The 26610-nt window shown below is 46.4% G+C and overlaps 1 long non-coding RNA gene across 1 annotated transcript; it reads left to right on the top strand.

The window, feature by feature from the left end:
• The first annotated feature begins 16798 nt into the window (after positions 1 to 16798).
• LOC123387262 lies at positions 16799 to 18435 on the top strand. The gene is made up of 2 exons (XR_006601591.1): positions 16799 to 17036; positions 18334 to 18435. It is a non-coding gene; the product is annotated as an uncharacterized LOC123387262 (long non-coding RNA).
• The last annotated feature ends 8175 nt before the right edge of the window (positions 18436 to 26610 follow it).

The following is a 26610-nucleotide window of genomic DNA, read 5'->3' as shown; positions in this document are numbered from 1 at the left end:
CTATGCCTGAAGGCCCTGGCAATGTGGGGCTGAAGATACCCCATCTTTACTGGTACATTAGAACAAAGAGGCCTCCTTCCTTCCTCCCATCTTAACAAATCCATCAGCAGTATCCTACTGGAGAAGTAACCCCTCCCTGTCTTCCACTGCCTATCAGTCTCCCTGGCCCCAAAGACACCAAGGCCTTGTGTTCATGCCTCCAAAAGAAGCATTTGCAGTGCAGATATTATCAAAGGATCAGAAGCCATTGAAGGAGGGAGATCAGTCCCAACAACTAGACAGGTGGTTTTCAACTAGGCAAGTTATAGTTAGAATTCTTAAGGCAAGGTTGTGAAAGCACAAACAAAAATAACTTCTGACACTTTACAGATGATTTCTGAATTTTAAAATTCAATAGAAATATTTTAAAACTAAGCATTAATCTCCCCCAAAATGATTACAGGATTTGGGGAAATTAAATATGGGAAACAACCCACAATAAAGAGCAACAAATTGAAAATCATAAATGAAAAGGTAAGGGACATAAAAGACACATACAACACATCTATTACGTGAGAAATTTCCAAAAGGGGAACAAGACACAGATGGAGAATTAATACTAGGAGACAGAGTTTAAAAAAAAAAAAAAAAAAAAAGTTCACCAAAGTGAGGAAAGATGTGAAAATTCACAGGGAAAGGACACACTGTAAACAAAAGTAATGTTTAAGTGGCACAGGGCTTGACATATCCTGGCAAAATTACTGAACTCCAAAAACAGCAGGAAGAAAGAAAAAATATTCATAAGTTTTTTGTGGTGGCCGTAAAGACATGTCTATCAGATCTGAATCTGCTACCAAGGCACCCTGAGGCCATGCTCCCTAGAGGCTGTTCCAGCCAGGGACTCAGTTTGTGGGGATACAAGGCAGGTCAGTTCCTGTGAGACAGGGGACTCCTCCACCAGGGGCAACTTTGGCTCAAGGACTCCCCACAGGTCTGATCAACCTGTCTCAGAGCTGAGCTGCTGTCAGAGTCAACTCACACATCAGTAGCTCTTCCTTTTCATGTCCTTTCACAGACTTCAGACCTCCACCATGGTCTGAAGTTTCTGCTAACTTTCTCCTGCTCCTGTCCCACTAAGTCTCTTGCATATCTAATCCTATCTGAATCCTTCCTGTGAGTCATCATGGCTGACCTAGGTAGGTAGGTAGACAAAGGAAACTAAAAACAAAAACCAAACTGACTTTGTATAAGCAACACTGGTAAATAGGAGAGAGTGAATCAAAATTTTTATATTATTGAGAGGAAAAATATAACTAAAGCATCCTTTATTTTGCTGTATTCTCATTCTATATTCTCAGTGAAGGCTGTTAGATCCTAGTGATACTCACAAATATCTCCAGCTCTCTGCCTTTGGGGCACACATGGGATTTGGCATGACTCTGCCCCTTTAAGTTTGTCATGGTCACATGACATTCTTTGGCCAGTGAAAATGTGTGTGATTCTTCTGGGCAGAGACACGTCAGGGTGGAGTAAGAAGCCCCCCAGTACTCTCTCGCCTTGTTGCTGCCATCTGGGAAGCTTGTGTTGATACAGAGGTGCAACACCTTGTTACCACATACGGAGGGCAACCTCCTTGGTACATCCCCTGGACCAAGTAGCTATGCTTGCATGGGCACAAGGGAGACTTTCTTTTTTTAAGCCTTTGGGATTTAGAGAATGCTGGTTCCTGCAGCAAAAACAAGTTGATTCCACTAATACAGAGACCAGAGGAAAAGATATAAGCTCCATGAGGGTAAGGCCCTTGACTATTCTCTGTCCTACCCCCTTTGCCCAAGAATACCACGAACCATATATATTGTGGTGGTGGTGGTGGAACCTGACTTTGAAAGAAATTTCCAATTATTAAAGAATTTGAAGTGTTTTCCCATACCCAAAGCTGAAGCAATCACTTGAGGAAGAATTCTAGACAAATGAAGATTAAATTAAAATAAAGGTCTCAAGACAGAAAACATGACAAGTATAAAAAGAGCGAGGGCAATAAATTGTGTAGTATTTTATAGTTAAATCTAAAAGGAAGATGAATGCTTTCTGGGAATTGTAATATGAGTTAAGCAACGATTATTGAAAGAAGCATATTGTAAGAAAATATGGGATAATAGAATGAAAGTTCTGAATTTAGTCAGCAAAACCCAGGAGGTAGGGGAATGAGGGGGGTGGAGACAGGTTCCCCAAGGGGGTAGGAAAACAAAGAAGTTCAAACATTTAAAGGTTTCATCACTGTGGTGACCACGTGGCCAAGTAAAACACAGAAGTAGGAAAGAATTAGTAAGAGTCATCGAATTTTTATATAGTGATTGAGAAGCATTTGACTGCAAAGATGGGTAACCATTACTGTGATTAAGATGCTCATGGCTTGACCATTTAGTCAACAAATAGTTATTGAGCATCTAGTATGTGGCAGGCATTTTTGTAGGTGTTAAGGCTATTATCACTAAATACATCAGTAAATAAAACAGTGTTCTTGCTGTCATTCTTAAGAGGGAATGGACAGGTTATCAAACAAATAACAGCATAATTTCTGCTGGTAATAACCACCATTTCTTTTCCTTGACTAAAACCTTAGGAAAGAATAGAAATTATCCATGTTAGGATGAGGAGACCAGGGTGTTCTAGGCAAAAAACTTAAGGTAGTGATAAGCTTGGTATGTTCAAGCAATAAGAAAAAGGTCAGAATGGCTGGAGTTTGTGTGTGTCTCCACAGTGGGGCAGGGGCATCCTGATACCAGTTCAAAAGGCAACAGATCACGTTGAACTTCATGATGCTAAAAGTAAGAATGCAAGACTGCTCCAAATATTCTGGAAAGCTATTGAGGGGCTTTAGGAAGGGGACTGTTAGGATATAATTTAAAATCTTTGGCTGATAAGCAAAAAAAAAAAGGGTTGTAGAGACCAGGACAAGAGTGAAAGCAGGAACACCAAGTGGGAACTGATGATGGCTTGGACCACATGGTGGCAATGGGCATGGCAAATACAGGCCAGATTGGAATGCTTTCGAAGATACAGATAGTGGAAGTTGGCCATGGATTGGCTGTCCTAAGTTAGGGGAAGGAAAGAATTAAAGTTAACTCAGTATTTTTGACCTGAGCACTTGAGTAGAAGACTCAGGAACAACAGATTGGGAGCTGGGGGGTGCCAGGTAGGTTATAAACATAGCTATGTTTAGACAAATTCAATCTGAGGTGATTGTTAGACACCCAGAGAGAAACATACCCAAGTCCCCATTCAAATACATGGGCTGAATCAGAACCTAGGGGTGGAGGTGAACAGTCATCAGAGAGAAGACATCTACAACCAAGGGGAGAATTCAGGCCACCATATTTCCATAGCTGGATATGTAAAGCACTTATCCTGGGATTAGCACATAGTAGATGCCCAATAAATATTTTATTCTCCCTTTCTCCTAGAGACGACTGAAGGTGGTCTCCTAGGATGAATCCTACCCTGAGTCTCAGGAAGCAGCACCAGAGAGTATCCCTGACACACGCAGGACGCGTCATTTTCTGGTCCTCGGTTTTCCCAACAATTACAAGAAAGTACTGGCCACCAGTAGTGTCCATCTGGAGCTGGCAGGGGATAGGAATGGATTATAGTGAAGCATGAAGGAACTTTAGGGGGTAGTGGGTATGTTCTTTACACTATGCTGGTGGGTTCACAGTTTTGTACATATCTCAAAATTCATCGAATTGTACACCTAATGAGTATGGATTATTGTGGGTCAATGATACCTTAATAATGTTGCTGAAATAAAAAGGAAGGGAACGTTTTCTGCTTTATTTATCTCCCTGGGCTGCTGAGTCTAGGATTAAATAATAGGATTAAATAATTATTATAGAAGCACTTCCAACTAATAAAAATTGAACAGATGGAACATATCCTATTGCTGGTGACTTTTTGCTCCCTATCAGTAGCTAGTGCTTATTCAGGGACGGAAAGTAAGAGCTAAAGGATGCATGGAGGACCAATATGAAGATTTTCCTGAAAAAGTGACAAGCCTGATGGGAAGGGGACTATATGAGTCAGGGTTCTCCTGAGAAACAGAACCAACAGGGTGTGTGTGCGTGATTTATTACATGGAATTGGCTTGCGCAATTATGGAGGCTGGCAAGTCTTCAGATCTGCAGTGTATAAGCTGGAGGCCCGGGAGAGCTGATGGTATATATCTAATCTGAAAGGGGAGGCTCCAGCCCCCAGGAGAGCTGATCTTGCAAATCCAGTCTGAAGGCTGGAAAAACCAATGTCCCAGCTCAAACGTAGTCAGGGAGGAGGAGCTCCCTCTTACCATGTTTTAGTTCTATCGATTGGATGATCCCCTATGTGGGGAAGAACAATCTGCTTTATTAAATCCACCAATTCAAATTCTAATCTCATTATATAATACAATAACACAACACAATGATGTTTGACTAAAAATCTATAGCATCTCCTAGCCTAACCAAATTGACAAAAGAATTAGCCATCCCAGGGACTATTACTTATTGAGCTTCTATTTACAGCAAATCTCTATTATCCCCCTGAAACAGATAAAACCCAAAGGGACCAGTAAGTGATATAATTTGTCCAGGAACACAGGACTGCCCTAATGACAGAGCTGGATTTAAACTCCATCCCATCTGAGTCTACCATACCACACTCTGCTTCTTCCAAACCCAAAGCTCAGAGGTGAATGAACCCTTAGGGATAATATAGTCCCCATCACTGGCTTTACTGAAATCCAGAGATGAAGTGATGAACTGAGGTGGCATACAAGTTCTTGAGAGAACCCGCAGCTCCAGCGTCTGGCTTGGGCTCCTGATGCCTCATACACATCTCCACTGCTGGATTTGGGTTTGGTTGGAATCCAATTCCATTTTTGGCCACTTCCAAGTCCAGTCCTTCCAGGATGGAGGAAAAGCCTTTGGTGGGATCATGTTCTGCCTGCAAGGGCTCATCAGCTCCAGGGAAAGTTCCCAGAGGTGGGCCCTAACCTGCCCCCTCACCATTTCCAGCCCCTTCTTCCCAGACTGCCCTGCTAGAGAAGCCCAGATATTTCACAAACAGCCAAGTAACATCTCTTTTCCTCTTCTTGGAGCAGAAAATAAAGCTCAAACTTCCTAAATTCAGGAGTGTGGGATGGCCTAGGGTGGTCATCTCCTTAGCTGGGGGCTAGTTGTCCTGGGAGGAAAACCCATGTCTTTAAAGCTGTAAATGGTCGGATTCCAGGATACTATCGAGTTCCAGAGAGAAGATCAGAGGAAGAAAGCCTAGTAGGGGAAGGGAAAAGAGAAGGATGCTTTACCTGAAAGACAGCATCCCTGGGGAAAGTCCTTCCCGTGCTAATACTAGCTAGCATTTATCAAGAACTTACTGAGCAGTGAACCACTATTCTCAGGGACTCAGGTTGTCTCAATGATCACAATCACCCAACAAGGTAGGCATGTGTATAACCCCATTTTACAGGTAAAGAAGCACAGTTGGTAAAGCAACTTTCCCAAGATCACACAGTGGATAGCTGGTAGAGCTTATTTTCTGCCTCTTGCCATCCTACTCTAGGACCTATGTACTAACACTTACACAACAGTTTGCAGTTTACAAAGTGTGTCTCCACCAATTTTCTTGTCTGATTTGCATAATATGCCTGTGAGTTAGATTTTGCTAGTTGCCTTGGTTTTCTCCTTTATCAAATGAAGTTCACAGAATGAAAAGACTCACCCAAGTCTACCCAAAGAATCAATGGTAGATGAAGGAGAGGTTCACTAATTGAATAAAAAGTTCTTTATTGAACACCCACTATGAGCTAGCCAGAGCCTCTGCCTTCAGGAAGCTACAGACTATCCAGGGAAATAGGCAGTTACAACACAATCTGACTTTTTATTGTTTTCCTTTTTTATTATTTTTGTTGGTGTGTAACAATGAGGTAGACAAACCAAAGTGTACAGTTCCATAAATATTAAAGATGACCATATATGTATATACATATATCTGTGTGTGAATGCATGTGTATATATAAATCTGAATCAGGATACAGACTATTTCCTGCACCATGCAAGACTCCCCTGGTACCAAGGTCATTGTTGTTCTGACCTCTTTCACCATGAATTTGTATTGCTGGTCTTCACCTTCACTGAAATGGACTTCTATACTGTGGGCCTTTCCATACCTGGCTTTTCTTACTCAATATTGACTCGTGTTGCCTGTGTCGTAGTCTGTTCTTTTGACTGCTGTGCCGTACTGTGTTATATGACTATGCCATGCACTGCACGTCTGTCCCCTGGGAAGCCAACTCTGAGACAGATAAGCATGCAGTATTGTTACTGAGAAGTGCCCTTGGGATGATAGGTGGGACAGGGAGAGACAAGAAGCAGGGTTGGGAACAGGGAGATGTCCAGTGTGCGGGCAGACCAGGACCACCTCAGTTGACCCCACAGGGAGCCTGGAAGCTAGAATGGCCTGGTTTGGATGTGGGGCTGCCCCAGGAATAGCAACCTTGGCAAAGCAGCTCTCTGCAACCCAGGCAAATCTGGAAGGACCAGCAGCCTGAAGGTTGTCTGCTGGCAGCATTCCCAATTGCTGGGGCAAGCCCCACCTTGAAGAAGGATCTGGGCACACATGACCAGGTCCACATTTTGATATAGTTCTCCATTCTCCAGTTTATGGACATTTGGGTGGAATCCAGTTTGCACGATTATGAATAATGCTGCTATATGGCTGTTTTTATAGATGTCTTTTGATGGACATAACCACTTGTTTCTGTTGGACACATGACTAGGAACAGAAGTGCTTGATCAGTCATAGGGTATATAGAAATTTACACTTCCAACAGCAATGTATGAGAGTTCCCATTATTCCAACACCTAAGATTAAAGTCTCTTTAATTTTAGCCATTTTTGTCAGTGGGTGTTTAGTGGTATCTCTTTATGGTTTTGATTTGCATTCTCTTAACTGCTTAACACATCGCCATCAAATACTACCCAAGCTCCCATGTCTGGACAGGGTGTGGCCAAATTTGAAGCCCAGGTAGCTGGTTCTAGAGATACTATGTCTCCCCCTGTTCATGTCTGCACCAGGGAGTGTCTATTTCTAAGGACTGAACTACGTCTGGGGTAATCATTGACCCCCTTCCTGGGTGTCTGGTATGTATTTGTTACCAGTTGGGGCACAGGGTGCTTGTAGAATCTGACAGCCAGTTCCCTTTTCCTTCTTGTTCTCATACATTTTCTGATCAGGTGTCTGGTGACTGCGTGCTTAGGGGAGCAGACAATGAATGAAACATGGGAGTGGGCCACTCAGGCTGCTGAGATTCATTCTGGGGTCTTTGATAAGGTCATGAAATAACTGAACTTACCAATGGTCCCATAATGCAAACATCCAAAAATGACAAATTTTCGTATTGCTTAAGCCATTCAAGTTAGCCTTCTGTTGCTTACAGCCAAAAGCATCCTAACTCCCTCTTTCCCCACACCTTAGCTTCGACAGATTGGTACTTTCTCTCCTGGCTTCTCCTTACCATGTGGTCTTCTGGAAAATGCAGGAGCATCATTCTTGCAACATTTATAATAACATAGATTATTTCAATTCTTACATAGAACCACTCTAAAAGGTAAGATTCATGTAAATTCCATTTCGTAGATGAGGAAACTGTGGAAACAAATCTCAGCTTTCCGAGGACTTGAGCATCTCAGAAAGCTCTTCCAGGCAACAACTTCATTTTTCCAGAAACAAACCCCAAGAGCCAGAGAGAGGAAATATTTTGCTTATGGATCTACAGCCAATAAGTAGAACATCTGAAATCCATAGATCTCTGTGCAAAACCATTCTTCCTTTATAAGAAATGAATATACAAGCTTTCACCTGGACACTCTGGGAAACCAGAGGACACAGCTACTCCAGGTTTTAACTGCTCTATAAACAGTGTCCCACTTCAGAGGATGCAAATTGGAATGTCTCCTGCACATCTCATAGAGGACACATATTCTGACACCAAGGAGAAAATGAAAGCAACTCCATGTCCAAGACTCATAAAGTTAGCACCTCAGCATATATTTATATATTTACAGTTTTTCCTGAAGCTGGAGACTCACTGGAGGCCAGAGCTGCTGTGTAGGGAAAACGAGTGGAGCTGAGCCCTTGAGGACAGGGAAAAGGGGTCTGGCTCCTTCCTTCCACAGCTGAGATTCTTCTAAGAGAACTTCAGGCACCTCTCATGTTCTCAGGGCTCTGATGCTCCTCAGATTCCATCCTCCTCTTTAGGGATCCTGTTTCCCTCTCTTCTGTGGAGCTGCCAGCATCGTCTCTTCCCTCTGGATGGCTCAGTCACCCCATGCCCCACACTGGCAACTGAGGACAGCACCATCTTCCAGCTCCATGACAGGCTCTTACTTATTGCCCCTCAAGCAAAGCCCTTGGCCCTTTTATCAGTTGGGTCTTACCAGAAGGTTTTGACCTTTACTCAATACTTACCAGAAGGTTTTGACCTTTACTCAAAAAAGTAACTGAAGGTTACTGAGAGAAGAATGGACAGGGGGCACCTACAGATGAAGGTGGGCAAGGGGACAGGGACCACCCCACTGGAACTCAAAGGCCTTGTTAAGGACTTTGCACTTACCTGGAAGGCAAAGGGAAGCCACTGAGCAATTTTAAGCAGGAGTGCAATAAGATCAAATCTGGGTTCCTGAAAAAGCACTCTTGTGGCCAAGGGGGAAATGTTGAGCAGGACTAGGGACCAGACTAGAGACCAAGAGCAAGAATCTAAGCTGCTTTGTCAGGTAAAGGGCTCCTTGTCACTGGAGTATGCAAATGATATAGAGAAGCTATAAGAAGATTCCTATAAAAGACCTGCAGTTGGACTAGCTCATGCCTGAGTTTTCTTCCCACTTGGAGACACTAGGAGAAGACCTCCCTGTCCAATCCAAACTCCACTCCCCTAAACTCACAGGCTGGGATTACTGTGTCCCGGTCCACGCCTGAGTCGATTTCTGTCTCCATAGCATATTTGAGGTCCTCAGCGTGTGCCCCCCATGGGGACAAAGGGTGGTTCCATTTTGTTGTGTAACAGCTCATAAATCCAGGAATTACAAACAAAGAGAATTCTGTTATAGGTATATACCATTTGAAATACAATCTCTAAAAGGCCTTTATGTTTGTCATGAATTTTATAAATTGTTGCAGTAATTAACAGGGCATAAAACAGGCTTCCTACCCCATCCGGGAAGGCCTTCCTGAATGCCCCATTGTCAGTCATGCCACTCGGGCCCTCTGCATGGCGGTGCCCGGGGTGATGCTGGGTGTGGGAGGAGGGTGGGGACAGACAACCCTGGGAAAAACGCCTGCATTCATGGGCGGTAGTTTAATGGGCTCATTTTAGGTGGCTTAGAGAATGACATCAAGATTTATTATCTCCTGGGCCCTTCCCTCAATAAATTAGAATAGGCCCTGGGGCCTGGGAGACAATTAAGACCCTCTCCCACATTTCCATCTGAAGCTGCCCCCCCTACCCCGAGAAACATTTTCTTCCTTGCTGTGACTACAGGCATTTGGGTGGTTTTCCCACTCTTTCCCTCTTGTTTTCTTTCTCTCTGGGAAAATCGTCACATGCTGGATGGAAAATAAAGACCCCAATTCACGGACCCCGGTTTGATTTCTTTCTGGAAAATAGTACCTTCTCTAAGGCTGAAATGACCTGGGGAGTGGATTCATAGCCATCCCTGGAGAATGTTATCTCCCTGCATGGAGCTTGCAGGATGGCAGGAGACAGTCAATGAGCTCAGTGTCCTTGGGGCTCCCTCCTCATGGCTTTTTCATCGAGGAATACTTCGGGCAGATGAAAAGCATGACTAGTATAAATAATATGTAGGAACCCATGCTCTAGCTGAAAATATAAAACATGACAGGTCAAAATGTAGTCCCCTGTCCCCTCTCCCATTTTCTGACAATGTGTCCTGTGAGGCTTCATGAGCAGGGAAGAGACATGGTCAGATGAGATTGGGAGCTGTCACCGTTCTATGGGTTGGAGGAACCAAGCCTGGATCTGAAAGACCAGACCAAACACGGGAAAGGGGTTCAATGGTCCAGACCAAACACAACACTGCAGTCCCCTCCCCCGCACCCCTTAGTACTAAACATGGAAAATCAACAGGCAGATGAAATTTATGAGTGACAATGGCCAATCAATACTGGTATGTCACCTTTAATTTACCAAGTATTTTTCAAACTCACTAAATCACAAGTCCTCTCCATAACTCTTTATTTGATCCCAGTTCTACATAGAGGAAAAGGGGTACTCTAGGGAATTCCATAATTTTCCCAAGATGAGGCTGCTGGTTTTGAGTCCTGACTAAGGGCCCCTGTAGCTCTTCCCTTGACCTTGTGTCAACATAACACCTAGGACAGAACCTGTTACATTGAGCCTGTACCTTGTGAATGCTCGGTGGGTAAATGAATCCCTCCTACTCCTCATCCTCTCTGTTTGGAGATTTAATCACAGACAGCTTGTGTCAGTTTTATACATAAAATCATTCACGATGATATATTTTCTGACTTAGTAGTCAACTCCTTGGAGGGGGGAGAGGTGGTGTTATCTTCTGGCACAAAGAAAGAAATCATAATTGAAATTATGTAACAGGCATAGACTTCTGAAACCAGACGAGGTATTTGAGGACGTCTGGTTAAATTCCTTGATTTTACAAATGAGGATACTGAGATTGGGGGAGGAAAAAAAGTGCCTGGCCAGGGTTCTTTGGGTGTGTTAGGAGGATTGTGTATGTGTGTAATATGTCCACTTTCTCCCCAATTCTGTAGCCAGCCCATATTTAGAAACCCTCTGATGTGCAGGTTCCAGGATGGGCACTGGGATGCCACAGGCAACAAGACAAGGTTTTTTCCCTTAAGGTTCACACTGTAGTCCGGGGGTCACGAGGCTTCAGGGACAACCGACCTATAAGAAGCCACATCATAGAAGGAAACAGAGGGAGGGAGAGCCTGTGCAGAAGGGAAACACTATGCCCAGAGTAGACATTCCGCTTCCAGGGGGCGCCTGGGTGACTCAGTCGGTTCAACATCAGACTTCAGCTCAGGTCATGATCCTGAGGTCTTGGAATCAAGCCACCGTGACTGCTCTGCTCTCAGTGGGGAGTCTGCTTGCCCCTCTCCTCCTGCCCCTCCCCCCACTCATGCATGCTCTCACACTCTCTCTCTCTAATAAATAAATAAAATCTTTAATTTTTTTTTTTTAAAAGACATAGATATTCAGCTTCCAGTTTTACACTCTGGATCAACAAAATACACAAAATGTCTCCTTTCTTGGCCTCAGGCACTGCCAAAACCAGAGGAAAGGAATCAGAATCTCTTCAGACCTCTGGATTCTAATGGAGAACACCTGGTTCCAGGCAGCCTGAAGTTCTTTCCATTCCCCAGCGGGTGCAGAAATCCAGCCTCAGCTCCTACAGAGCACTCTGAGCCTTAAGGCCTTCACTGTAGTTGGGAGATGGTTCTCCATGGCTCTCTTGTGTTTCTGCAAGAAGAGGCACCAGCTATCTTTTTCAAAGATGTTTGTAGAGCAAACAGCCTTGGAAGAGAGAGCGCCTCTTCCCTGGGAGCCAGGGCAAGTCAGTTTGCTGGCCCATGTAATACAGTGTTTCCTCTGAGGCAAGAGTAGGGGGTGGGGGTCGGTGGTGGGTTGCATGCAGCCCATTATGAAAGCTTTCTTTCCCTAAAGGGCACCTGGGTGGCTCAGTCTGTTAAATGGGGGGGGGGCCTCTTGATTTCCACTCAGATCCTGATCTCAGGGTCCTGGAATCGAGCTCCACATTGGGCTCTCTGCTCAGAGGGGAGTCTGCTTGAGGATTCTCTCTCTCCCTCACCCTCTGCCCCTCCCTCCTTTCACACTCTTTCTGTCTCAAATAAATAAATCTTAAAAAAAAAAAGAGAGAGAGAGAGATTTGTTTCCCTAAACCCAAGCCTCCCCCACTATAATGCAAGCCGGCTACTCATACAGCCCCTATGTGAGCCACCCTGCATTACCCCCTAGGACTTGAGGGACAAGAGAAAATTAACACATACACACTTATGCTGCTGCTGCACCATGGGTAATAAAATACTTTGTCCCTAACCCAGGAGTCCCCCGTCTTCTACCAGCATCTGGGAAACTGTGACAGGCTCACTCATGAACTGGGAAGTAGGGCAAAGTCCCAGACTCTTCTCACTGCCGTTTTCTAAGACAACCCCTCCTGTGGTTTCAAAGGTGTTTGTGTTATTCCTAGAGGACACGCAAAGTTCCTGCGTTTCCTGTTTGTTGTTTTAGTCGTTGTTGGAGCCAACTGAAGCTGGAGTGGGGGTTCAGGCTTCTAGGGACTGATGGCCAGTGTAGGGTGACCGTCCGACCTGGTTTGTCCCACATGATCATTTCAGTTATGCCTGCTGCCCGGGCATACCTATTAATAACACTCCTTTTCATTCCCCGAAATGTCCCATTTGGATAATACCTCATACAGGCACTCTCACTAGAGGAGATGAGTGACCAATTTAACAACGAACCCAAAGGCTCCAGCCCCCAGATCCCTGCAGCATCCTCCCGCCAAAGCAATAGGATACAAAGTAAGGCTTCACGCTCTGGTATAAAAACGCCATGGCTTTGGCAAGCCATGTAACCTCCTTGTGCCTTGATTTCTCTACTTATAAAATGAGGATAATAATAGCCTTTGCCTCATAAAGTTATCGTAAAGATTAAATCAGTTAATAAATGCAAATGTGAAAGGCTTAGGGCGATGCCTAGCTCATAGTGAATAGCATCTGTTATCATCGTTCGTCTTCTTGTTGTCTTTATCATCGACATCTTCATTCGACTACAAGAGCCATATGCCTTCTTTGGCCGTTTGTCAGCACCCACTGATCATTCACAGAACCAGAAAGAACCCTAAGCGCTAACCTGTGCCACACCCGTGGTTCCAGGCGCAAGACTGTCCTCACATTCTGGGTGGCAGCTCATTTGGCTTCTCACGAGAGCCACGGGAGGTCTCCTGGCAGGAATCCCATGGAGCCATTCAGTAAATAACTATGAGTACACAAAAGCCGTCTCCTTCCTATAAATCTGGATCTAGCTCGTAACTGCATACCCTCACCCTTTGGTAGGCACGTGGCGCAGGAGTGGGTGTACACCCATACACTTATATTTTACTAAGGGCTGGACTCCGAATCCAAGAGGAAAAGGGGTGCTATTAATATTTACATGGGGTCTCTGGGCATAAACTAGGGCTGTGTGCAGCTAATCAGATCCCACAGTCAACTGGGAATAACACACACACAGAGGAACAGGACAGGTTGTCTTAGGAGCTATTGGGGCCCTCGGTGCCAGGGTCTCTTGGCAGACTTTTTGGGTTGTGGCTGGAGAGCAGGAGTCCCTCTTCTTGTGACGTGCCTTGGCTCTGACCAAACTGCTGAGGAGCAGGGTCACATTTCAGTGACAAATCCAGCACTCCGAGCCTTATTAAGGTCCCTTCCAACTTTGGTGGGTTGGCCAATGGGGGAGTCTCGGATTCTGTGCACTCTATAAAAACTAGGACGTTTTTATGGCCCGGGGGGACAATAAAGGCTAAAACACCAAAGGTGGCAATATAACAAGTATGCAAAACATCCCGAAGGGTTTTAAATCTCCGAGCAGCATGGCTTGTGTTTGATTGTCTTCAAGTCCTGACAAGCGTAATGACTTGTCCAATAGGCTCTCCACCGGGGCATCGGGGAGGAAGCGTTGAGCGTGTCGGGTATGAAATATTTCTCTTTTTAAAATGCAAGTGTTTCCCTGTAAAACCTGAGCTTCCTTGCACACTCCAAGCGAGTGCCTGCAGCCTTGATGAGGAGAGCCGCCGGGACAGATGTGAGTGTTTGTAAAGCAGGGATCTTCAGGTTTCAGGCCCCAGGGCCCCGATCTGCAAAACATGGCCACCGTGCAGAACATTTGTCCCCCCTGATCATTGCTGATCAGACTGAGAACTGACCTCCTGTGTACTTCTCACTTGGGTTTCCTTGACCAGAGGCACCACAGGTTTTTCTTAATCAGGAGAAATAAGAAGAATTCAGTACTACCACTGATTGTGCCCTTGCTGCACAGGTCCTCTGGGCAGCAGATGCTGAGATGAGAAGGGGACACCAATGGCATAGCAGGGGTAATGTCTGTAAGAGTTTGGGCAGCAAAGCCTTTAGACCAGGACATGGATTGAACACCTGGGAAAGGAAATGGGGGAGGAAGCAGGATTGGCAGAGAGTGACCCCAACAGCAATGCAGAAGTGACAGCCAGCCCAACCAACCCAAGAGGGGGTTCTGCAGCAAAGATGGTCTGTTCCAGGACAACCACATTGGCCAGATGTGGCCAGGCCCTAAGAGCCCCATGTGCTCAGTCATTGCCTGGGACTGCCCAGGAAGGACGTGGTCTCAGGTCAGAGGCTGAGATAGATCCTGGAGGGGCTGCTTTTGGAGGCATAACACCTCCATGGCTGCTACTGTATTATTCTACCTGCTGTCTCACTGACTGTCTAACTGAGGTCCAGGGAGAACATCACCCAAGTATACATAGCCAGTATGCTGTGGGCAGAATACAGACCTGCTTTCAGACAGACCTGCTTTCAAAGCTCCGTCCTCTTCGAACCATCCAGGAAGACAGCAAGTAGGAGGAGGAGATGGAATCTCTTGGGATCCCAGAAGGATGGGCAGGACAGGGGCCCCTGGGAATAAACACCCCAGGAGGAGAGAACTGTACAGTCTCCCACACAGTCATCCCTCCTGGGAGAGCAAGGGATGGCCTTCAGCACCTCTGTCTGGTGTTGGAGCCTGACTTGTTAGCCACCACTCAAGCCTGACACATGTTGGTGACGCAAGTGGGTGCCTTGAGCCTGATGGGGCGTGGGGGGGCTACTCAGTAACTCCATCAGAAACACCAAGTGGAGCATGTGTGGGGCTCAGCCAGCCCATCCTGAGAGCAGTTCAAGCTCTGGCACCCTCCAGAGTCTGTCACATAACTTCTCTCAGCCTCCCCATCCCCTCTATCTACTCATTTAGGAACCATACTCCACAGAGGGAGCCCCCTTCCTCTTCTGTTCCAGGAATGGTGCTGGGGGCCGCAGACACCCCTGGGAGAACACAGAGCCTATGTTCCTGAGAGATAGTTTCAGGCTGGTGTGAGGAGTGCTCCAGGGCTGGAGGTGTGCACAGACTGAAAGGCAGGGTAGCTATTCCAACCTTTACAACTTCCCGTCAAGGGTCTGCCATGCCTTCACACAGGGACACTTGGTCAGCAGGCAGCTAGCAGTAGACGCAGAAGGGCTATGAATGAAGACCAGCTTCTTCCCAGTCCCATGTTTCTGAACATGACACCTTACACGTTGCCTGCCCTCACCTGAAACTTCTGGGCACCCCAGTTTGGCTCCGACTCAGCCCGTAGTACACAGCCTGTGTTCCGCTCTCTCCTCCAGCCTCCCAAAGCTGCTGAAGCAGTTGAGAGCCTCACCGCAGAAGCACTGTGAAACCATCACCGATGAAGCCCGGGACAGACCCTTCCAGCCCTGGAGGTCTACACACCACACAAGTCCAGCTCATATCCTGCACATTTAGCTGGAAAACACATGGACAGGGCACAGGGATCTCTCCAAGTGAACTGAAATGAATTAGATTGTGCCTTTCTCAGGCTCTGGAGTCTGTGGTCATCAGAACCCAATGTCCGTTCTTGAGCTGCTCTCAGGGAACTTACACAGACACCCAGGAGGGCGGCATCTAATCCCTGAGCCAGGTCTTCAACAGGGGGGCAGAGGGACGGAAAGACTGTCAGCCTGGCATTCTTCCCAGCCCAGCCCAGCCACTGCCTGCGGGGTCTTGCACAGACCACTTAGTCTCTGCAAGCTTCAGTTTTCCTTTCTGCATAATAAGGCTAATCGTGTTTTCCAAATTAAAAAACTAACGTACAGAAAGTTCTTCGTTGCCTTGAATCACCGGATTATTCCAAGGTTGAGTGAGGAATAAATACAAAATGTTTATGTCAGCTCTACTTCAATAAAAAAGGGAAAAGATCATCAGCAATAAAAAAAAAAATCATCAGCAATAAAGAAATCATCAGCAATAAAAAAATAATAAAATTCTTTTATTAAAAAATTTTAATAAAAAATATGTTAGATACAAAACAAATCATGCTTATTGAAAATAGGATTATCTACTATTTGGCAGTAACTCTTCATAAAATAGTCCCGCAGAATGATTTCTATTTTATTAAAACATTTACAAACCCGTTATTTGATCTTTCAACCTGATCAAGGAAACATTCTGTAACTCCATTTTACAGAGCTGTAAACTGAGATTTAAGTGGCCAGCCGCCAGCTGCCTTGCTCAGGGTCCCACTGCCCCACAAGCCAAAAGACTGACCCTTTCTCCCGATCTTTCATCCCACAAACCTGGCCTGTTTCCCTGTGTTCTCCTGACCCCCATCTCGCCATTACACAGCTCTGTGAATTCCAGAAGACCAGAAATCCCATTTCCTATTGTGTTTGGAAACTTGGAGAACAGGTCGTTAAAAGGACAGGCCTCTGGTCATACCTAGGCCAGACTAAGAGGAGGAACCGGTTCCTGTCACTGAGCCAGTCTTCCAGATGATGCTCCGAGGGGAGCTTGGCAGCCTCTCAAGCAGCTGGGTCGACTCTCACACACACCCTGAGAAGCGGGCTTAGGAATAAACTCAGTTTACGGAAAAGAGCAGTTCAATGCCAAGAAGGAAAAGGAATGCGCCAGGGTGACGTGCAGAGAGCGCTGAGGTTGAAGCCCCAGCCCAGGCACGGACCCTCAGAGAGGCCACATGGAAGTCACGGCTCTCTTCTGACCTCAGTTTGTTGCCTCATGGTTTTCCTTCAGTTTACTCAGAGACCAACCACAGGGCCAGCCCCTCACAATATCCACGAGCTTGGCCTCTTACAGAACTCTCGTCCCCGGTGGCTCTCACATTCTAGGATTACTGGTGATCTTCCTAGAAGCTGGAAGACACAGAGCCCAGGTGAGTTTTTGGGTCCCCTCTGGGGCCTTCCTGCCGCCCGAATACAAGGTACCAATGCAGGGGCCATTCGCCAGTCTCCTGCTCCTCACACAGTGCAGGGACGAAGCCTGATTATGGTGCATACCTAGAATCTGAAGGTGAGGCTATAAATGGATTCTGGACAGGAAGAGGTAGGAGTGGGGGTGAGGGGCCAGCAGGCCCGAAAGTGTAACATCCCCACCACAATGAGGCTGGGATTCTTGCCTTTCAGTAGGCCCAGATCCTCTCAGACAAAGGTAGCTTCCTACAGGTGGGGGGGGGAGGGTAGAGGAGGGCTTCTAGACAATGCTGAGGTTCACCTGTGCAGTGGGTAGCCCCTCTCCACCTACCTCCAGTCTCTGCATACCCTTAGTCCCCTTCCTGCCCTCCCAGAGGGTAGGACCTCCCACGCAGTGGCCACAGAGCCCTGCCTCAAGACCTTGCCAGAGAAGCAGGACAGTTAGGACCCTCCCTCCCCAAATGTCACTTCATTCACACCAAAGGTCTGGACTGCTCAGATATTCTTAATAAAGGCAATCCAGATTTCTCCACAGTTTCTTCAGAAACTGACCACTCGGGGGGAACCCAAGGGCTGACCCTCCCAAGCCCACAGACCCCTATAATTTACAAAGCGCTGGTTATTGATATTTCCACTTATAAGAGTCAACTAGGGCTTGCTGGCCCCAGAATTCATGCTCTTACTCATGCCTCTGTATTGTCTTCTGTCTCAGACAGTGTCCAGTAAGGAAACAGAAACGTGACATGAATAAGGACAGAGTAATATAAAAAATTATTAACTATTAACAGGGAGAGCAGGAAGGAAAGATCTGTTTCGTGTTCTGAGTTCTATCTACTGTATAACGTACAATGCTGTGGAGACAAACAAGCTTGCATATTTTTCAAACCCTAGGTACTGTGCTGAGGTGTTGGAAATTCGGCAGGGAACAATATAGACCTAGCTCCTGCCTTCACGGAGTTCAGAGTATAGGAAAAATGCCTCATATCATATGAGAAACACCAGCTTAGACAATTAAACTAAGTGGGGCCCGTTAAAATCACCTGGAATTCGTGCAAAAAGGGGGCTGGCATATCTGAATCCCACCCCAAGCCCAGTAAATCAGAATCTTGGTATATGCTCAGGGAACACCTGGCACAAACACCTTAGCCTTACTGAGCTGATTAGGGTGTGTTATACAGCTGTCTAATATGGTCTCTGAAGTCAGTGGGAATTTTCCCAAAACAATGCTCTCTTCTCTCTACCCTTCTGCTCCTTGTGCAGCTCTTCCTCTGACTGGCTGATGGAACAGCATGTGCAAAGGCCCAGAAGAAAGAGCACAGATCGCTCAAGGTGGCTGAGGAATAAAGAATGCTAATTAATGAAGCTAGATCATGAATGCTTAAGGTCACAAAATCTATACCCAACAGGCTAATGTTTTCACTCTCAGTCTAGTCCTCTTGGCCCACCTAGAAATGTGTTTGTCAATTCCCTATACTGAATGTTCCCATCCTTGCTTAATACCATAGCCATGGCATAAAGACACTTAAGAACCCAAAGTCAGGAAATTGGCAAAGGTCACCTTCCAAATACTTCAAACTCCCCTCCAACCCTGGGGAACCCCAGCGCACTGCTACTGCTGCTCCCCAACCCTTCTTCCACACCCCCACTCTGCCTGGGTATACCTTTTAGACAACAGCCTGTGATCCAATCCTAACTTCTTACATTTCCCTTCTGTGTCCTTCTTCAATTCACAGAGCAATTGATATGATTCATAATTCCCAAAGGTGCTTAGAAGTCATCAATGGGGTTGGGGGTGGGGAACGGCACCTGTGTGGCTCAGTCAGTAGGGCATCTGACTCATGATTTTGGCTCAGGTCATGATCTCAGGGTTGTGGGATGGAGCCCCTGGTCTGGCTCCAGGCTCAGTGAGAAGTCTGATGAGATTCTCTCTCTCTCTCTCTCTGCCCCTCCCTCTGCTCTCTCTCTCAAAATAAATAAATAAATAATCTTTTAAAGAGAGAGAGAGAGACAGAGAGATCATCAACTGGAACCCCAGGCTTTTATGTGGAAACTAAGGCCACAGGTGGCAGCTATGTGAAGAAGAATATGCAACCGCCTCTGCAGGCCTTTGAAAAATATTTCAACCCTTTTCCACCACACTCATTCATTCCTTCATTCATTCAATACCCACTTATGAAGACACAGGCACTGCTCTTCACAATTAGAAGCTAGCTAGAAGCCACCACCTAACAGCCCGAAAGTGTAATTCTTTTGATCCACTAGAATATTTTTTTAATTAATTATTTATTTTTTAAAATTTCTTTTCAGTGCTCCAGAATTCATTGTTTATGAACCACACCCAGTGTTCCATGTAATACATGCCCTCCATAATACCTACCACCAGGCTCACCCAACCTCCCACCCTCTGCCTCTCTAAAACCCTCAGATTGTTTTTCAGAGTCCACAGTCTCTCATGGATTGTCTCCCCCTCCAATTTCCCCCAACTCCCTTCTCCTCTCCATCTCCCAATGTCCTCTGTGTTATTTGTTATGCTCCACAAATAAATGATTTCACTTAGTATAATCTCTAATTTCACTCAGTATAATCTCTTCCAGTCCCGTCCATGTTGCTACAAAAGTTGGGTATTCATCCTTTCTGATGGAGGCATAATACTCCATAGTGTATATGGACCACATCTTCCTTATCCATTCATCTGTTGAAGGGCATCTTGGTTCTTTCCACAGTTTGGTGACGGTGGCCATTGCTGCTATGAACATTGGGGTACAAATGGCCCTTATTTTCACTACATCTGTATCTTTGGTTTAAGTACCCAGTAGTGCAATTGCAGGGTCATAGGGAAGCTTTATTTTTAATTTCTTAAGGAATCTCCATGCTGTTTCCCAAAGTGGCTGTACCAACTTGCATTCCCACCAACAATGTAAGAGGGTTCCCATTTCTCCACATCCTCTCCAACACACATTGTTTACTGTCTTGTTAATTTTGGCCATTCTAATTGGTGTAACGTTGTATCTCAATGTGGTTTTGATTTGGATCCCCCTGATGGTTAGTGATAATGAAAATTTTTTCATGTGTCTGTTAGCCATTTGTATGTCTTCATTGGTGTGTGTGCTCATGTCTTCTGCCCATTTTTTGACATGATCATCTGTTTTGTGTGTGTTGAGTTTGAGGAGATCTTTATAGATCCTGGATATCAGCCCATTGTATTGTCATTTGTGAATATTTTCTCCCATTCCATGGGTTACCTCTTTGTTTTGTTGACTGTTTTCTTTGCTGTGCAGAAGATTTTGATCTTGACAAAGTACCAAAAATTTATTTTTGCTTTTGTTTCCTTTGCCTGTGGGGACATATCTTGAAAGAACTTGCTGTGGCCAATGTTGAAGAGGTTACTACCTATGTTCTCCTCTGTGATTCTGATAGATTCCTGCCACATATTGAGGTCTTTCATCCACTGCAAGTTTATCTTTGTGTATGGTAAGAGAATGGTCAAGTTTCATTCTTTTACATATAGCTGTCCAATTTTCCCAGCACCATTTATTGAAGAGACTGTCCTGCTTTTTCAAAGATTATTTGACCATAGAGTTGAGGGTCCATATCTGGGCTCTCTACTCTCTTCCACTGGTCTATGTGTCTGTTTTTATGCCAGTACCATGCTGTCTTGATGATCACAGCTTTGTAGTAAAGCTTGAAATCAGGCAACGTGATGCCCCCAGTTTTGTTTTTCTTTTTCACTATTTCCTTAGCAATTCTGATTCCATACACATTTTAGGATTGTTTGCTCCAGCTCTTTGAGAAATGCTGGTGGAATTTTGATTGGAATTGCATTGAAAGTATAGATTGCTCTAGGCAGTATAGACATTTTAACAATGTTTTTTCTTCTGATCCATGAGCATGGAATGATCTTCCATCTTTTTGTGTCTTCTTCAAATTCTTTCATGAGTGTTCTGTAGTTCCTCGAGTACAGATCCTTTACCTCAAATTCTCCAGGAAAATTTTCCCTCTGGTGAATGGAACCAGCGTTTGTGTCTAGGAAAGGTCTCTCCCCAAGATTACTAGAATATTTTTAATTTTAAAATTAATGGACATTTAAAATCAGCTTTTCATAAATATACAGGTATTTATGAAATAGCCAGATGTTTGTCTCCTTCTAATCAGACCTGGCCACACTTCCCGAATCTGAAAACTTTTTGTACTGGGGCCCAGTCCTCAGCCTCATGCCCAGCCCTGCCCTGCGATCCTCTCCCATCTTCCCCACACCTACTCCAGTGTCCTGGGAACCTTACCCAGGAGCTCTTAGGTAATTTTTACATAAGCTTATTCCCTCTGTAATAGCACTTCCTACACTTAAGTGTGCATGAGTTGCCTGTGAAAATCCTGATTCTGATTCCGTATGTCTGGGATGGAACCTGAGATTCTATATTTCTAACAAGCTGACAGGTGATACTGGGGTTGCTGGTCTGGTCCAGGAATTCCCAAGAATACCTAGCTTTCTTAAATGGTTTTTACATAGGTCCAGGACACATTTGCCGCCTCCTGTTTGCCTATTTCACTTCAATCTCTTTTTCTGGACGAAAGTGTAGCTATACCCTCCTACAGATAGCCTTCCCTGTCTGCCCAGGGTAACTTAAACCTGGTCCTCAACTCTCAAACCCCTTTGTGCTTTCCTGTGTCCCAAGGAAACAAGTGAATGTGACCAGCATGAGGTGTTCCCTGTCGAGTGGCTGAGGACAAGGAGTCTGCTTCTGGGGCTTTCTTATCCCTGGCACTGTTCAAACTTCTGTTTAAATAGTGAAATCTGTCCTCTCATTCATTAATCTAGCTCAGTGGGTGGAAAAGTGCCTGAGATCTGCAGCAGAACTGAATTCAAATCCTTACTTACCAGGTGAGAAGGACACTTTACACAGGCTGTCTTGGCTCTCTGTGTGGATTCCTTTTATCAGTAAAATGAGTACACAAACACATGCTTCCTCTAAGTATGAAATTAAATCACACATTTAGCCCAGTTCCTGGCACACAGCTCACCCCCTTGCCTGGGTGCCCCAAGGATGGGACAGAAGCAAAGGCTGACCAGAGCACACCTTAGAGCAGACAAATTTGAGTGATTTCAGATTTACACAGCCTTCCCAGGGATGCTTACAGCCCAGGGGCCCATCGCGTGTATCTGCTCTTCTGATCAGGGACAGGACCCGTACCATGAGGGAGAGGCTGCAACCTTGGGGCAGTGGGAGCAAGACCAGTGTGGTCTTAGGCCTTGTCATTTCCAATTGTCAAATTTGGGGTTTCAGCTGCACCTCTCAGCCTCTTTCCTACTGGTGATAGGGCCTTCCCTCTCCTTACCTCCCCCTGCCTCCCTCCCTGCCACCATCCATATGCTAAGCTAATCTTGACTTGGGTAACCTTGACTTAGGTAACAAGGTGTTCCAGAAAGGGTAACCCTTCTAGAAAGAGTAACGGTCAGGGATCCAGAAAGTTAGGGATCCAGTTCTGTCTCTGCCACTGACAGTCTGTTTGCCCTTAACTTTTCCAGGCCTGGTGTACTCATTATCAAGAGCTGTATAACAAAACACTCCCAAATTTAGCAGCTTCAAAACAACTAACATTTATTGTATCACCTGAACATTGGAAATCCAGGAGCAGTGGAGCTGGTGGTTCCAGCCCAGGATCTCTCTCGAGGTTGCAATCACCTGGAGATTGGCCCACAGCTGGAGGACCTACTTTCATTTTTAGCTCACTCACATGGCTTTTGACAGAAGCCTCAGTTCCCAGCCACATCAGCCTCATGACGTGACAGCTGGCTTTCACCAGAACAAGGAATCTAAGAGAGAGCAAGTAAAAGCTCCACAAAAAACAGTCCTTTATAACCTCCTGTCAGAAGTGACATACCATCACCTCCACCATATGCTCTTCACCAACCACGTATACAGGTCACCCCCAGGACAGTGTGGGAAGGGACTAAGTTGTGACTACCAGGAGGCAGGATCACTGAGGGCCATCTTGGAGCCTGGATAGCTGATATGGGCTGAATTCCGTACCCCCTAAAATTCATATGTCCACGTCCTAATCCGCGGTACCTCAGAATGTAGATATATTTGGAGATAGGCCTTTAAATAGGTTTTAAGGTAGAATGAGGTCATGACAGTAGGCCTTAATCCTTAATCTAGTATGACTGGTGTCCTAATAAAAAGAGGACATATGGACACAGATGGATGTAGTGGAAAGACCATGTAAAGACACAGAGAGAAGCCTACCATCTTTAAGCTAAGGAGAGAGGTCTCAGAAAAAAACCAACCATGTTTACCTCAGACTTCCAGGCTCCAAATCCACCCAGCCTGTGGCAATTTGAATGGAAGCCCAAGAAAACACATACATTTCCACCCCCAGTGTTGTCCGTGCTAAGTGGAGATGACCCTGCTTCCCTCCCCCAGAACTGCTGTCACATTGACATCTGAGCCAGGTGCCCAGCACAGCACCCGGCCCAGTCCAGACCCTCCATGATGGTAGCCCATCCTACCTCCCCTCAGCCATAGACAGGGTGGGATTCCATGTCCTTGGGGGTCCCTGCAGGGTGTAGGGCTCGATTCTTCCCAGGAGGAACATGATCCTGCCTGAAAGCCCTTGGGATAATTCTGGAACTCGGCTTTGGAAACGTAAAACAGGTGATGGTAGGCCAGAGAAACTTTTACCTTTCAGGGCCGCCAGTACCCAGGGACAGTACCCAGGCCGCCAGTACCCATGGGAAGGTTTAGAGCCCCTTCTCTCCACCAGGGCAGAAAGGGAACAGGATCACCTCTCAAGCTGCTGTCCTTTGTTCAAGACTTGGCCAACACGGTCACTTTCCCTCTTCTCAACATGCGGATCTGGGGATGGTCGGCGCCATCTCACGGATGAAGCTCAGGCATGTCTGGTAACTGTGCAAGGTCACACAACTATGGCAAGGTCAAGTGGGACTGTGAGCCCAGCTCTGCCTGCTCCAGAGCCCCTGGGCCTTGTCCTCCTGCCCTGCTGCCTCAGAGTAGTCCTGCCTTCCAGGACTTACAACCTTGTTCTCCCCTGTGTCCCTGTACAGTTTTCAACACAGAGGAGCTGCTCAATTCCTCTTTGTTGTATAAGTGAAAGAATAGGTGAAAGAAAAGTGCACTGAAGAAAGGAAACTGTGTAGGAGACAGCAAGCCAGTGGTCGTGGGGAAAGGGACATTTCGCCCAAGTCCCACCTTTTCCTGGAAGCCCACCCTGACCACCCTGCTCACAGAGAGATGGCCTTGTGTGTGCCTCTCTGGGGGTGCTTAACTGAGGCTGTCAGCTAGAGCTGTCAGAATTCAGGGGGCAGGGAGGCAGGTCGGGCAGGCAGGTTGAGGGCCCAGAGACTGTACATTCAGGCCCTGGCAACACTTCGCATGGAGCAGGCATGTCCTTGCAGTTTACTTAGCCTTCCCACTCCACACAGAAGGATTCCTAACCTTTCTAGCCTTAGTTTCCATAGGCACAGAGAGCGAAGGTACTTGCCCAGAGTCACAACCGTGAGTACATGCCAGAGCTAGAATTCAAGCCCAGGGCTGGGGGATGCCTGGGCACTTCCCTAGGGCCACGGGGCCCTCAGAGGACAGGCTTCCAGGGCCAGAAGGCCAAGCATGGCAACTGAAGGTCGAAGCCACAGGGAAAAGCAGCAGGGCCTTGAATACCACGCTAAGGGGGTAGGCCTTTTCTTGAGGGCACTAGGGAGCTGTTGAAAGGTGGAAAGCTATGGGAGCGATATGGATGGTTGGGTGTTTGGGGAAGAACATTGTAGCAGGAACAGGGAAGTACTTGGAGGGGAACTAGATCATTGGTTCTCAGAGTAGCGTTCCCAAATCAGCAGCAGGAGCTTCAGCAGGGAGCTTGTGAGAAACAGTCCCCAACTCACGCCACATGCCGACTGAGAAACTCTGGGGATGGGGCTCGTCCCCTGCTGCAGGGGATCTTGATGTCCCCTAAGATTTGAGAACCACCGGAACAGAGGTCACATGGCCAGCCCGAATTTTATAACACTTCAAAGAACGGTGGGAGCATAAACCAGAGCAATACTAATATTGAATTACCTAGCTTCTGTGTCTTATTTAACCACCATTGTTTAAATCGTGAATTATTGGTAACAACAACCATGCAGGTATAAAGGATGGGCGATACCACTTTCAGATGTGCAGATTGAGGATCAGAGAGGTTAAGCAACATCTAGTATGACCTCGAAATTTCTCATCCAAACAGGGCACCCTTGAAAGGAAAGGGAAGTGTTGACGATCATTACACCGGGTCACAGGCCGGAGTGGGGACTGTCCAAGGCAAACCTGGATGAATGGTCTCCATGTCTAAAAGCTGAGGCAGTCAGTGTCCAAACCCAGGACCACACAGACTTCCCAGTCTGTCACTGAGAATCCATCTCCCTTTCTCAGCCTGCGGACAGTAGGAGGCCTGGGGACACATGCTTCTGAGTGCCGCCTATCACGGTTTCTCTGCGACATGGGAAGGAGCGATGTGGTTCTTGTCCATCTGCTCCTCGTTAAGGGCTAGGCAACCCGACCTTCTTGTGCTTTATCTTTAGTCCAAAACATAGGCAGTGTGTCAGTTTTCCTGGGAAATACTGCAAAGGCCATGTGAGGAGCTGCCCTAGACCCTTCTGGAACAGTCCTCTGGCAGCAGCAGCCGCTCCAGGCTCTGATGGGCCACAGCCGCACTCAGAGGCTGTGATGGGCTCTGCATCACGCCACTGCCACCCCCGAGCACTCCATGGTTTGCAAAAGGTTTTGGCCTCTGCTGCTCAGTGCGGGTCCCTGCAGGCTCACACCTGCCCTGCGGGAGGGGTTGCGGTTTCCCACATGGCCAGCAAAGGATCCCAGACACAGGGGAGCACAGCCACCTCCAAGAATGTCTCCAGCTAGTTCCCCTCCCCTCCCAGGTCCAGCTGGGGCCTGACAGTTCCCATTGGCATTTCTTTTGCAATCGTCCACTCTACCATTGATTTGGAAGTAGAAAAACACAGCAATTTGCTTGGAAGACAGTTCAATCTGAATTCACATCATCTTTCCTTCCTTGTTCAAGAGGAGAAAAAAAGGAAGGTCTGATCTTTAATGGCTAGTTTAAATCTATTATTACATGATCTCTAGTTTACGGAGTTGCAAGGATGGAAAAACTGTCCAGTCCAGATTCTTCTGACCGCAGGGTCACTGTCGGGGCAGGGGAGGGCGGGATGGGAGGGGTGGTGGCAGTGGCATCTTGCAGCCGCCGTGGGTCAGGCTCCAGATGGGCACAGGACATTTGTCATGTAACCCCCTCCTGCTAGATGAGAAACCCCAAGTGAACAGGGGTCAAGGACGTCCTTGAGGCCACCCATCTGTTGAGGGGTGCGGCCACGATTCAAGCCCGTCAGATCCCAGAGCCAGGGCGCACAGAGGGCTGTGTACATAAAGCCAGTTCAACTCCATGCCTTGAGTCTTGTGAACCTTCCTCCCATGCCAACTCCTGCAGAGTGGACAGAAGAAAACTAGAGATTTCTCCAACCTTTGCTTG

The sequence above is a fragment of the Mustela putorius genome, unplaced genomic scaffold (genome assembly GCF_011764305.1).
Source record: "Mustela putorius furo isolate JIRA1106 unplaced genomic scaffold, ASM1176430v1.1 tig00003853_pilon_pilon_pilon, whole genome shotgun sequence".
Taxonomy (NCBI): domain Eukaryota; kingdom Metazoa; phylum Chordata; class Mammalia; order Carnivora; family Mustelidae; genus Mustela; species Mustela putorius.
This window is presented reverse-complemented; position numbering and strand designations above follow the sequence as displayed.